This window comes from Pinus tabuliformis, chromosome 8 (assembly GCF_031772625.1).
Source record: "Pinus tabuliformis cultivar Carrire ecotype Pingquan chromosome 8, CPIR1, whole genome shotgun sequence".
Classification (NCBI taxonomy): Eukaryota; Viridiplantae; Streptophyta; class Pinopsida; order Pinales; family Pinaceae; genus Pinus; species Pinus tabuliformis.
Genome location: NC_142294.1, coordinates 1,649,043,787 through 1,649,057,523, shown reverse-complemented (window position 1 = coordinate 1,649,057,523; position 13,737 = coordinate 1,649,043,787). Strand labels below are relative to the sequence as shown.

At 37.1% G+C, this 13,737-nt stretch overlaps 1 pseudogene; it reads left to right on the top strand.

Moving 5' to 3' along the window:
* The first annotated feature begins 2,085 nt into the window (after nucleotides 1-2,085).
* LOC149242501 (uncharacterized) lies at nucleotides 2,086-4,680 on the top strand (annotated as a pseudogene).
* Nucleotides 4,681-13,737: the final 9,057 nt, after the last annotated feature.

Genomic DNA, 13,737 nt, shown 5'->3' with positions numbered 1-13,737 from the left:
TTCAGCTGAAACTCCCTTAGAAACTCCTCAAACTAGTGGTATGAACTTCTCGCCCTGCGTCCTCCGAAACTCCTCAAATCAGTGGTGCGAACTTCTGGCCCTGCGTCCTCCTAGAGATTCGAATTGGATGAGCTTGGATGAAAATGAACCCCAAACTCTAACAGTCTCCTCTCCAATAAAATCTGAAATTCTCCCCTAGGGCGGCACTCTAAGTCCACTGAAAAAAGAGCTGAGATTTCGTCTAAAAAATCTCTTTGTTCTAAGCAGCATTGGTAGTCTTGGCTAAGAAGCTCAAGAGTAATCTAAATCAGAAATTTATTTTTTCAAAAGCCTCGCAAAATGATTCCTCTTCCTCCTATTTATCTTGGTTGCCCCCTTTCTCTCCTTTTGGGTCCCACCCATTCGACTCCTTCTCCCTAGCTCGTTTTTCATAAGGGGTTTGAATTCCCCTTTTTGGGCGGCCCCACATCTCATTACCAATTTAATCTTTCATTTTCTCTAATGTTGGTGTCCTCCATCTCTCCAAAAATTAAGTGGGGACTCCCTCCACCCACTTTTCCTAAGTGTACGTGCCAAAATATTTCCCAACACCCAATTGCAAAAATAGAAATTCATCTAAGAAAAATTAATTTAATTGGGGACATTACAATCATCCCCTCTTTCATTTAGAAATCAAATTTGAATGTTTTAAAGCACATTATATCAACCAACCATGGCTCTTGTGTCCGTGCTGGTATTATAGTCACATTTTTAAATTACAAAAATTGAGGCAAATGAATGGGTTTTCACAAATATCATTGTGAATACAAACCAACCATTCAAACATAAGAATGTAGAGGATTGATTGGGTATTAAATTTGTTGGTGTTGGAATGAATTGCCGTCAATATTAAAATAAACAGTAAAAAAAACATAATTCCACAACCCCTTAGCAATAACAAAATTATATTGCTTATTGTTTTTGGAGTAAAATCCGTGACCAAAATTTTGGACAAATCAAAGTTCTGGTCACACTGTTTTTACTCCAAAATCATTAAGCAATATGATTTTGAAATGTGAAAATCTACATACTCGAATTACAAAATTACAAGAGTAGTTATTTATATCATTTACAATTACATCAAATAATTGTATTTAGCTACTCTCAATTGGTGTGCTTGGGCTTATAGGTAGCATTGGCCTTGTTGAGATAAACTAGAGGCCAATCATCGTTGTCTCTTCAACTCCCTATATGCATCTCTCTTCCTCTCCCTTTTGTCTTTTGTTGGCAAGATTCTTCTTAGAGTTCCTTCTAGTTGTCTTTTATTAGTGCTTAAATTGGAATATGAGCACTTTGGAGCCAAGTGATAATTAATTGATTTATCAATCCCTTGATCTAGCATGGGGCCCTTTCCACTATCAACTATATCCTCTTGCATCACCATCAACCTCCATAGCCATAAGCTTCACTTATATAGCCCAAAGATTTTTATTTACTAAGTGATTACATTAATTTAAACTATTAATATTCAATGTGTTTATTGTAGATAAGTGAATAAAATAATAATAATAATAATAATAATAATAATATTTTTTTAAGAACAAAAAAAAATCAATAATTTTATTTGTAACTTTATTCTTAAAAAAATTTATAAACACTAAGATAATATAAATAAAAGATGATAAAAATATATATATTAACATATACTATCTTCTCTTCCTCACCATCTATAAAAATATACTATCTTCTCTTCTCTTCCTCACCATCTATCCCACATTGGTATTGAGAACTAATCATTTATAATAAGAAACATCAGATTTTACTACCAACTCATCATAGTAACATGTTAAAAGATTGAAATTTCTTTTGTTTATCTCCCCTCCTTTCTTCCCTATAAATTATTCCAATATTAAAAAGGATGCTAATAATTCCACTAGTTTGTTCTCTATAAACTATTCCATATATATACCATGATACCCTTTAGGCACCAATTAGTGGTGATTTAGAATCCTTAGCATTACTACTAAGAAAGGTCAGACTATTATGAATGTAAAATTATTTCTTCATGGATTGATGGGAAAGGCCGACAGAAAATAATGGATGGATGGATGGATGTATTTGCACAGGATTGATGTATGAATGCTCGTTTGGGTTGGTCTATTTCCACAGGCTTTAGGGCTTCCAGAGCGGGTCACACGGCAAGCAATTTCAATCTCATCTGCTTACCTCAACCCAATGGCGATGATGGCGCCTGCGAGGAGGTCTATGCTTTCCATATGGGGCCTGAAGATTTCTCAACGCTCCTTCCACACCTTGAATACCAGTGGCGACTCGCACATTAAAACACTCTGCCAGACCAACAGGCTTACGGAGGCAGTGGAGACCTTCAGCCATCTGCTTTCAGCTAAATCTAATCCCACCATCACCACCTGCAATCTTTTGTTAAGTAGCCTAGTCCGACGGAAACGACATCAATCAGCATTGCGTGTTTACAGGCTTATGGTTGAAGCAGACATTGTTCCAAATCTCATTTCTCTGAGCATTGTTATCAACTGTCACTGTGAAACAGGCAGACTGGATTATGCTTTCAAAGTGTTTGAAGGAATGGAAGCACATGGCTATATTCCAGATGTCGTAATATTCACTACCCTCATCAAAGGGCTTTGCAGGACGGGCAGGACGGAGGATGCTGTTAAACTGTTCAATCAAATGGTGAACAAACGACAGCTTCCTGATCGTTTAACCTATAACACCCTAATAGATGGGCTCTGCAAGAGAGGGAAAACCTCAGAGGCGTTTGGATTGATAGCTGTTATGCTGCAACAGGGTCATGAGCCTGACACTATTACATACAATGCACTTATCAATGGTTTCTGTAAGGGAGACAAGTTGGAGGAGGCTATGAAGCTCTTCTATGAAATGTCCGACAGAGACATCTGCCCTGATGCTGTCACATACAATGCGCTTATCGATGGTTTCTGTAAGGGAGGCAAGTTGGAGGAGGCTATGAAGCTCTTCTATGAAATGTCCGACAGAGACATCTGCCCTGATGCTGTCACATACAGTGCGCTTATCGATGGTTTCTGTAAGGGAGGCAAGTTGGAGGAGGCTATGAAGCTCTTCTATGAAATGTCAGACAGAAACATATGCCTTGATGTTGTCACATACAGTGTGCTTATTGATGGTTTCTGTAAGGAAGGTAAGTTGGAGGAGGCTATGAAGCTCTTCTATGAAATGTCAGACAGAAACATATGCCCTGATGTTGTCACATATAGTGTGCTTATTGATGGTTTTTGTAAGGAGGGCAAGTTGGAGGAGGCTATGAAGCTCTTCTATGAAATGCTCTACACAAACATATACCCCAATGTTGTCACATACAATGCGCTTATCGATGGTTTCTGTAAGGAAGGCAAGTTGGAGGAGGCTACAAAGCTCTTCCATGAAATGCCCGACAGAAACATATACCAACATATACCCCAATGTTGTCACATACACTGTGCTTATTGATGGTTTCTGCAAAGAAGGTAAGCTACACGAGGCCAATCAACTACTGTATCTGATGTTAAAAGAAGGTCATAACCCCAATGTTATTACATTTACTGCTTTAATTGATGGTTTTTGTAAAGGAGGTAAGTTGGAGGAGGCTACGAATCTCTTCTATGAAATGTCCGATAGAGACATCTGCCCTGATGCTGTCACATACAGTGCGCTTATTGATGGTTTTTGTAAAGGAGGTAAGTTGGAGGAGGCTATGAATCTCTTCTATGAAATGTCCGACAGAGACATCTGCCCTGATGCTGTCACATACAGTGCGCTTATTGATGGTTTCTGTAAGGGAGGCAAGTTGGAGGAGGCTATGAAGCTCTTCTGTGAAATGTCCGACAGAGACATCTGCCCAAATGCTGTCACATACAGTGTACTTATCGATGGTTTCTGTAAGGGAGGCAAGTTGGAGGAGGCCAGGAAGTTTTTCTATGGAATGCACAACAAAAACATATTGCCTAATGTTGTCACATACACTGCATTTATCGCTGGCCTCGTCAAGGAAGGGCAGTGGAAGAAGGCCACCAAAGTACTTCATGAGATGCTGGATAAGGGTAACAATCCGAGTGTTATCACATACACTGTTCTTATTGCTGGTCTTTGCAAAGAAGGGAAGCTTCAAGAAGCTCTCCAATTGTTAGATGTTATGGCTGAAATAGGTGATCAACCTAATGATATCACATATAATACACTTATAGAGGGGTTTTACAAAGTGGGTAATCTAGAAAAGGCCAGGGAGCTCCTTGCAGAGATGGTGGAGAAAGGTTGCATGCCTGACCTAGTTCGCTTTACAACATTAATAGATGGACTCTGTAAGCATGACGGGCAAGACAAAGTTTAACAGATCTTTTATGAGATTCCAGAGTATGCCTCGAGCCTTGATGATGTTACATACAGCACATTGATGGATGGACTTTGCAATGTTGGTAATTTTAATAAGTTATCTAAAGCGATGAAAGATAGCAGTCCAAGAGGCCTCATAACTACATGACTACATTTACCACCCTCATGGAGGGACTAGGCACACCCCAAGAGGGCAATAGACCATTGCACGATGTCTTAAAAAAAGTTTGGCATGAATCTGACATATTCTACAGTAAAGATATCGCTGTAGCAGCAGACTATCAATGGATGAACTGTAGGGGTGACTTCGGTAATAGTGCACTAGCAAGCTATCTGAAACAGATTTGGCAATTCAGCTTAATTAAGTGATCTGAGTGGTCGAATTCCCATTAGCATACTAGGTGTTTCCCTAAAAAGACGTTTGGTTAGGGTTTAGTGGATTGCAGATCCTGATTAGATACACCAGTTCATCAATCTAAAATGGAATTGCCTTTGGCAGTTAGTGTGTCGCAACTTGCAACTAATGAAGTGACCCCAAGAAAAATTTCAACGATATTCTTCACGGTAATAATTTGGAATTGGTTTCATGAAATGGTTAGTGGCTTGTCATTGCCTTTAATAGAGTGTACTTTGTGAATTTCAATAGTGAACTGTACTTAAATGGACTAACCTGGTTTGAATTATTGAACTGAGTTTGTTTAAATTTTGTAGTTTGCTTTGGAATGTCCTCCTTTTTGTTATGTATTTGACTGTTTAGGCCTTGTGAAATATTTTGCTTCATTGATTGAATGCCCAGGCTCCATATCTATCTAGTACATGCTGAGACTCCATATGTATCGAGTACTTGCTCCCATTATAGGACACAATTTGTAATGATTGTCACGGCATGTCTTAGTTACAGTGCATCTTTTTTTATTTAGACATCTGCAACCACTTCACTGTCTAGTTTCTGCTGTCCAAATTGTAGTAGCCGAGACAACTATTATCTCAGTGTCCATCTGTTGTCCATCACCTTGGTCAGCGAGCTGTCATGAGAGGATATCGGTTGGGGACCATTCCATTCTTTTTGTCATAAGTTATTTTATTTATGGCCACGGAATGTGGATTCAATCACATATCCAAATGTTCAACGACAAGCAATGGGAGCTAGTTTAGTCTATGGGCACACATACCAAACAAGTGCAAATAGTTGCTGGAATTCAGGGAACCCTTTTTCCATTTCCACTGTGACCCCTAAGTATGGGATAGTACACAGGGAAATAATGTTCTCTGAAAGGCCTGGTCAATGAAAATGCTAGTTCTGTAGAAATTTTCAGTTTACTGCACCCAGATAAAACCCCAGCTCCTAGAAATGAAAAGCATTAACCTACTTGTAACGCACAATTTTTTCCTCCAAAAAATTGGAGTAATCAAGGGAGAGTGCAACAAAGGGTGATTAACGTTCATCCAAACTTACCAGACTATGATAATTTGGTTGACATGTTTGAGGCGATAATTGATGTATTTGCACAGGATTGATGTATGAATGCTCGTTTGGCTTGGTCTATTTCCACAGGCTTTAGGGCTTCCAGAGCGGGTCACACGGCAAGCAATTTCAATCTCATCTGCTTACCTCAACCCAATGGTGATGATGGTGCTTGCAAGGAGGTCTGTGCTTTGCATATGGGGCAGGAAGATTTCTCAACACTCCTTCCACACCTTGAATACCAGTGGCGACTCGCACATTAAAACACTCTGCCAGACCAACAGGCTTACGGAGGCAGTGGAGACCTTCAGCCATCTGCTTTCAGCTAAATCTAATCCCACCATTACCCCTGCAATCTTTTGTTAAGTAGCCTAGTCCAATGGAACCGACATCAATCAGCATTGCGTGTTTACAGACTTATGGTTGAAGCAGACATTATTCCAAATCTCATTTCTCTGAGCATTGTTATCAACTGTTACTGTGAAACAGGTAGAATGGATTATGCTTTCAAAGTGTTTGAAGGAATGGAAGCACATGGCTATATTCCAAATGTCGTAATATTCAGTACCCTCATCAAAGGGCTTTGTAGGACGGGCATGACGGAGGATGTTGTCAAACTGTTCAATCAAATGGTGAACAAATGACAGCTTCCTAATCTTTTTACATATAGCACCCTAATACATGGGCTCTGCAAGAGAGGGAAAACTCACGAGGCTTTTGGATTGATAGCTGTTATACTGCAACAGGGTCATCAGCCTGACACTATTACATTTACTGCTTTAATTGATGGTTTCTGCAAAGAAGGTAAGCTCAAAGAGGCCAATCAACTACTGTATCTGATGTTAAAAGAAGGGCATAACCCTGATGATATTACATTTACTGCTTTAATTGATAGTTTCTGTAAGAAAGGCAAGTTGGAGGAGGATATGAAGCTCTTCTATGAAATGCCCGACAGATGCATATACCCCAATGTTGTCACATACAATGTGATTATTGATGGCTTCTGTAAGGGAGCCAAGTTGGAGGAGGCTACGAATTTCTTCTATGAAATGTCCGACAGAGACATCTGCCCAAATGCTGTCACATACGGTGCGCTTATCGATGGTTTCTGTAAGGGAGGCAAGTTGGAGGAGGCTATGAAGCTCTTCTATGAAATGTCAGACAGAAACATATGCCCTGATGTTGTCACATACAGTGTGCTTATTGATGGTTTCTGTAAGGAAGGCAAGTTGGAGGAGGCTACGAATCTCTTCTATGAAATGTCCGACAGAGACATCTGCCCAAATGCTGTCACATACAGTGCGCTTATCGATGGTTTCTGTAAGGGAGGTAAGTTGGAGGAGGCTATGAAACTCTTCTATGAAATGTCTGACAGAGACATGTACCCAAATGCTGTCACATACAGTGTACTTATCGATGGTTTCTGTAAGGGAGGCAAGTTGGAGGAGGCTAGGAAGTTCTTCTATGGAATGCACAACAAAAACATATTGCCTAATGTTGTCACCTACAATGCATTTATCGCTGGCCTCGTCAAGGAAGGGCAGTGGAAGGAGGCCACCAAAGTACTTCATGAGATGCTGGATAAGGGGAACAATCCGAGTGCTATCACATACACTGTTCTTATTGCTGGTCTTTGCAAAGAAGGGAAGCTTCAAGAAGCTCTCCAATTGTTAGATGTTATGGCTGAAATAGGTGATGAACCTAATGATATCACATAGGTAATCTAGAAAAAGCCAGGGAGCTCCTTGTAGAGATGGTGGAGAAAGGTTGCATGCCTGACCTAGTTCGCTTTACAACATTAATAGATGGACTCCGTAAGCATCACGGGCAATAGATGGACTCTGTAAGCATGACGGGCAAGACAAAGTTTAACAGATCTTTTATGAGATTCCAGAGTATGCCTCGAGCCTTGATGATGTTACATACAGCACATTGATGGATAGACTTTGCAATGTTGGTGTTTTAATAATTTATCTAAAGTGATGAATGATAGTAGTCCAAGAGGCCTCATAACTACATGACTAGATTTACCACCCTCATGGAGGGACTGGGCACACCCCAAGAGGGACTGGGCACACCCCAAGAGGGTAATAGACCATTGCATGAGGTTTTCAAAAAAGTTTGGCATGAAGCTGACATATTCTGCAGTAAAGATATCATTGTAGCAGTAGACTATCAATGGATGAACTGTAGGGGTGACTTCGGTAATAGTGCACTAGCAAGCTATCTGAAACAGATTTGGAAATTCAGCTTAATGAAGTGATCTGAGTGGTCGAATTCCCATTAGCATACCAGGTGTTTCTCTGAAAACACATTTGGTTAGAGTTTAGGGTGACTTCGGTAATAGTGCACTAGCAAGCTATCTGAAACAGATTTGGCAATTCAGCTTCATGAAGTGATCTGAGTGGTCGAATTCCCATTAGCATACCAGGTGTTTATCTGAAAACACATTTGGTTAGGGTTTAGTGGATTGCAGATCCTGATTAGATACACCAGTTCATCAATCTAAAATGGAATTGGCTTTAGCAGTTAGTGTGTTGCAACTTGCAACTAATGAAGTGACGCCAAGAAAAATTTCAACGATATTCTTCACGGTAATAATTTGGAATTGGTTTGATGAAATGGTTAGTGGCTTGTCATTGCCTTTGATGGAGTGTACCTTGTGAATTTCAATAGTGAACTGTACTTAAATGGACTAACCTAGTTTGAAGTATTGAACTGAGTTTGTTTACAATTTTGTAGTTTGCTTTGGAATGTCCTCCTTTTAGCTATGTATTTGACTGTTTAGGCCTTGTGAAATATTTTGCTTCATTGATTGAATGCCCAGGCTCCATATGTATCGAGTACTTGCTGAGACTCCATATGTATCGAGTACTTGCTCCCATTATAGGACACAAAATTTGTAATGATTGTCAAGGCATGTCTTAGTTACAGTGCATCTTTTTTTATTTAGACATCTGCAACTACTTCATTGTCTAGTTTCTTCTGTCCAAATTGTAGTAGCCAAGACAACTATTATCTCAGTGTTCATCTGTTTTCCATCAGCTTGGTCAGCGAGCTGTCATGGGTATGCTGCTAAGAGAGGATATCGGTTTGGGACCATTCCATTCTTTTTGTCATAAGTTATTTTATTTATGGCCACAGAATGTGGATTCAATCACATATTCAGACGTTCAACGACAAGCAATGGGAGCTAGTTTAGTCTGTGGGCACACATACCAAACAAGTGCAATAGTTGTTGGAATTCAGGGAACCCTTTTTCCATTTCCACTGTGACCTCTACATATGGGATAGTACACAGAGGGAAATAATGTTCTCTGAAAAGCCTAGTCAATGAAAATGCTAGTTCTGAAAAGCCTAGTCAATGAAAATGCTAGTTCCGTACAAATTTTCAGTTTACTGCACCCAGATAAAACCCCAGCTCCTAGAAATGAAAAGCATTAACGTACTTGTAACACACAATTTTGTCCTCCACAAAATTGGAGTAATCAAGGGAGAGGGAAACAAAGGGTGATTAACGTTCATCCAAAGTTACCAGACTATGATAATTTGGTTGACATGTTTGAGGCGATAAAATGAATTGAAGTTGTTTTGAATGAAAAATATACCAGTTTTGCATAAAATGTAACAGCATTTGAAGAGATGGTTAAGGTGATGTGCTCGGCCTAAATGAACATATATATACACAGCATGTTTCAGAACTCTGTTTCAGACCTGTAAAGAATGAACCATCTTTAAGACTGGATCTTGATCATAACATAAGACGCGACTTTGACCTGAACTCACATATGATTATAAAAGAGTCTGATACAATGTACAAGCAATCTGGATCCGTAGTTTGATTCTCTAATACTGTTGTTACTCATTAACTTATCTAATTTTTGCATGAAGCAAGTCGGTATATTCTTATATTCACATGATTAAAACAAGTATATTTTTATGTTCATGGTATAGTGAATTCATCCATATATGTAGACAATTTAGACCATTTTTTATTTAACAAAGAAATATTTTTAAATTAAAAATATGTTTAACAAATTTATATTCAATAAAGAAATAATTTTAACTTAAAAAATATGTTTATAAAGAAATTGTAATCCACAATAACTAATCATTATTTTTATTGAAAAATAACAAATTGAGGAAAATGCAAAGGGAAGCCAATGGGAAAAGTCAAAGAGTGCAGGGCTTGCATGATCCCTCTTCTCTTTCTTTGCATTTTTAAGCATTTCTTTCTTACAAAATAATAACAAAATTTTAAAATAATAACATCCACAACTTGTTACTTTTATCATGAAGATCGATAATTTCATTGTTGATCCCTTTTGGTGGGTGAACACACATAAAATCCCATGTGAACTAGAATGTGGCATGCCACCAATTAACCAACAAATTTAATACACTTGGCATAAGAAAGGCCTTCATGTACATGCACAAGCTTGAGGTTTTCTTCGCAATTGGTCTAGTTCATGGCAAAAATCTTGTTGTTTCCTCTCACACCCATGCATAAGTGCACTTTGGTGGTTTTAGGTGACCCTTCAAAAATGGGTGGCTCCAAGGAACAAGTTGAATGATTGTATTCATAATTGCTCTTTGGTATGTGGATTTACTCTAGAATTGGCGCCTTTTGTTTTTGTTTCATGTATCCTTTTGCTTCATACTTTGTGAGGTGTTGGGGTTTCTATAGTTCGATTACTTCTATGTGTTTGGTTTAGCATTGCCATGTTTGGTGAATGGTGGCCCATTTCTGTCTTGGTCACATATTATCTTACACTTACCTGATCTACCTTCTTTCTTCCCATCTTGTGAACTCTTTAGTTTTGCCTTGATCCTCTTCGAACCTTGTCCTCTCCGTCTAGTTTTCCTTTGTGTCAATTTGATGGTGAATGCTTCTATCTCTTTGTAGGTTGTTGTCTCTCCATTTCCCTAATCCCCATATTGCAGTTTCACTTGAGAGCTTCCTTGCAATCCCCCTTGCCTCTCTATACCTTGACAATGTCATAAAGCAATGCCACTCTTGTTTTTCATCACCCATGTCAAATATGAAAAGAGCCTCATCTTCCTCTAGTTGCAAGGGGCATCAGAATTCTATACAACCACTTAGGACTAGAACTTAAGAGATTTCTAAAAGATCTATTGATTTTTTTTGGGGGGAAATTGCCCCCTCAATTCGCAAGGAATTTCACAATACTGAGCATGAAGCTCATGTAGAAAGTCATATCTTGTCTCGTGTAGAAGTATATGAAAGTTTGGGTTGTTGAATCCCTGATAGAGGGAACAACCACACTAGGCAAACTAGATACCATCAAACTATTGATTTGTGCTAGCAAATCAAAACAATTATGTGAAAGGTATTAGTAAAATAATTAGAAACATGACAATAAGTCCTTGAAGAGGTGCAACTCCAACTCAAGAACTTGAACTCCAAGGTCTCTCTAATGACAAATAAACTAGCTAACATGAATCTCTCTAGTTCTGAGGAGAACACAAAGGCCCTTGAAACTATAGAGGTAGATTCTCCTTCTAGCCAAATGCTTATATTGTCAAATTTTGTTTATATTCGATGGGACCATTATAGTCCTTTCTATGTTAGCTATAAATTAAAGACTTATAGTCCATCTATAGACTTAATTAGACTATTAAAATTGCACTATTGCGTTACAAATTTTGGAATGGTTAGTGGTAGACTAGTAAACACAAATTAACAATGCAATATTTTTTATCATATAATGAAAATATTTGTGTAGCTAAGAAAAACATTGTTGATAAAATTTATAATCATTTAAAAGAATTTGTATTTTGATACTAAAAATTAATTTTCTATAGTTTTAAAGTTATTTAAAATATATTATATTTCACAAAAAGAATTATATTTCTTTTATATAAAATACCAAACACTAAAATTCTCATTCATTAATATATAATCTTAAATTCCACCATTAAAAACATTTTGGAAATATAAAATCAAACAATAAAATTCCTACACATTAATAATTTTACTATCTAATTCTCTTGTTTTACTTATAATTGTAATGCCCCTATTAATAAGAAATGATAATAACAATGATAAATAATAATAATAATAAACCAAAAATTATTTATTATAATAACAATAAAATAATATTAATATATAGATAATAAAATCTTAAAAAGAAAATCTAACCAAAATGGAAAATAGATTACCCCATTGAAACATCAAAACAATGTAAAAAAATAAATAAAATACATTCAATTATTAGCATCCACTAGTCCAATAGCAATCCCAAATCTTTTATAAACTTAGGTTTATGTGATCCATAATTAGATTGAAAAAATTATTTCGGTGATAATAACATTGGAGAAAATATAGTCGATGTGTTTCGAATCAACCAACTAGTGTGGTTCATCTTCAAATAAATAGATGTAGATATATGTTCACTAGTGGCAAGAATATAACAAATAGTTTTGAGGAATCTTATTTATAGTAAATATATTTAAAATAAGGAAACAATTGATAAATAATTAATGAATAAATTTAAAATTATTATTATTAATAAATTGTTTTAGTCAAAGAAAAGATCTAAATTGAAAAACGCAATAAATAAAATAAATGGTGATAAAAAAGAATTTTAAAATAGATAACATAAATTAAAAATAATGGGGGAAATTATTTTTATTATTACTAGTAATATTATTAATCTGGTTGACACAATAATCTTTTGTTCTTTGACACGATTGCCTTATGTCCTTTTTCCTTTTCGTGATAGTAGATAAGTCTTTGATTAAGATTTTAGGTAGTGCAAGGAGTAGTGGTTCTTATAGTGGTGCTTAGGTATCTCACTTTAGGTTAACATACTCCTTTCTCATGGTGAGGGATGGTTATGCTCAATTGGTTATGAAGATCATACCGATTTACTAGACCTCCATCGTTATTGTCCCAAAGGTATATTGTCTGAAATAAAAAAGGTTAGCCTCCATTTTTTATGGTCAAGCTCACATAATATGGGCATTCCTTTAATTAAGTGGAGTCAAGTGGTTGGTCCTAAAGCCTTGGGTGGATGGGCTATTAAAAATAATTTTCACTTTGTAAAGGAACTGGCCACCAAAAGCCTATAGAGGCTCACTCATAATGAAGATCTATGGGGTAATGATGAAATCCAAGTATATATAGAATCAACCCAATGAAGACTGGTACAATTGTCTTATGAAGTACTCGAAGGATTCTATCATTAGGAAGGAATTGGTTGATTCCTTTTCTCTTGTTAGAGTTTGGATGGTATGGAGAATTGGAAATGGCCACCAAATTAGGATGGGGGGAGAACCCTTAGTCTTACGAAAAATTTTAGGGTTGTCAATGCTCTTATTTAGTCTTTTAATGACATGGATTTTTTTATTTGATAGATGATGAGTCTTAGACTCCTCACGTTTTCAGTCATGCAGGTTAGAAGTCAGTGGACTTTCTTTTCTTGGAGGGGAAAGAAGCAGAGGAGTGGAGGCAATGTGTTAACAAGATGGCTTCCAATTTTAGTATTCTAAGGGAAGATGAAGACAATATTCTTTATTGGTCTAGAAATTTGGGTTCTAGGTATTTCACTACAAAATTGGGTTATAAAACATGGTGTTCAACCCAATTCAATGATGAAGTGTAGTGGTGGTGGAGCTTTCTCTGGAAGATACATGCTCCATTGAAATGCAACATCATGTTATGGTTATGTTTGAACAAAAAGTTGTTAACCTAGGATAATTGCTTGAAATGTGGTTGTGTTGGTACTAGTCGTTGATCTTTGTGCAACTCCCATAAGGAATTTTCTACTCATCTCTTTATCTCTTGCCCTTATATAGTGCATGTGCTTTAGTTGGTTAAGTAGGAGTTTGAGTAGATTTTTTCTTGGTCTATGGCTTCCCTAGGTCAGTGTTTGCGGTAAAGG